The following is a 1,358-nucleotide window of genomic DNA, read 5'->3' as shown; positions in this document are numbered from 1 at the left end:
GGGATTGCAAAGGAGTAATTCACTTTGAATTGTTACCACCTAATGCAACAATCAATGCTCAAGTCTACTGTCAGCAATTAGAGCATTTGAACCAAGCTTTGAAGAAAAAAAGACCCACTTTAGTGAATCGAAAAGGAGTGATGTTTCAGTAGGACAATGCACAACCCCACACTGCAAAGACCACATCACAGAAGATTGAAGAGCTTGGTTGGGAAAAAATTCCTCGTCCACCTTATTCTCCCGACCTTGCTCCTTTAGACTACCATTTGTTTCGTAGTTTACAGAATCATTTGGGGGACAAAACTTTCGCAAGCCAAGAGGAGGTAGAAACTGACATTTCAGAGTTCTTCGCTTTGAAACCAAAAGAGTTTTACATTGATGGGATTAAAATGCTTGTAAATAGATGGAAGGAAGTTATAGATAATTAGAGAAAGTACATTGGTGATTAAATTTCAATTAAATATAACATTTGATCACTTGTTTTCTTAATTCAAAATTCAGACAGAACTTATGGGATGACCTGATATATATCTTTAAAAATCAACACTATAAAGATATAATAATAAGAATGACTGAAATTTAAAAAACATAAAATGTTTTAAAAATTCAAATTGACAGGAATCTATTTGAAGTCATCTGGATTAAATTTGACACAATATTGAAACGTTCATAACTTTTATCAATAGGATTTATTTCTCTACTTATCTTGTGAACAAAAACCAATCAAGTAAACGAGGCAGCCTCATTGCTGGTCGCTTGATCTGTTAGAAATAGCTGCCAGATCTATATGAAATCAAACCTGACAAAGCTGACCTGGAGCTAAACAACAACCGCTACAACAAAATTCAGTCAATAGGAGAATCCCTGTGCAGTACCTCAACATGCAAGAAATAGTAGTCAAATCTCCATCAGATGAGAAGTTGCCGTCATTAAAAAGGGAACATAATCGAATAAACATATAATCATATTAGATACATTGGCAAGACTTTCGCCCATCCCTGCCCCCAAAACCACCCTTTTTTAAAAATATTTTTTCGACACAAATCCCCCTTTTCGGCTATGGGGAATACGAATCTGCAAAAAAATTGGCAAAAATCGGCATTTTTAAATTACCTCCCCCTCCCCATTTCCTTCATTTTTTTTACTTTTTTCAAGAAATTTTTTTTAAAAAATATTCGGAAGAATATGGAGATTATAATTCTGAACAAAATTTCCAAAAATTTTTGTAAAATCTTTTTTTAAGAATTTTGTTTTTATTCTATATATGAGGGAAAATACGGACATTATGAATCGGACAAAAATTTCAAAACATTTCTATAGTTACGATTAGGGTTAGTGTTGGAGAAAAAAAGCAAAAT

General features: G+C 33.1%; 1 protein-coding gene across 1 annotated transcript in view; it reads right to left on the bottom strand.

The window, feature by feature from the left end:
* LOC106873161 (enoyl-CoA delta isomerase 2) overlaps positions 1-1,358 on the bottom strand; it is a 37,546-nt gene that overhangs the window by 34,808 nt on the left and 1,380 nt on the right. The gene's annotated exons all lie outside the window — the stretch shown is intronic.

Source organism: Octopus bimaculoides, chromosome 1 (genome assembly GCF_001194135.2).
Source record: "Octopus bimaculoides isolate UCB-OBI-ISO-001 chromosome 1, ASM119413v2, whole genome shotgun sequence".
NCBI lineage: Eukaryota > Metazoa > Mollusca > Cephalopoda > Octopoda > Octopodidae > Octopus > Octopus bimaculoides.
This window is presented reverse-complemented; position numbering and strand designations above follow the sequence as displayed.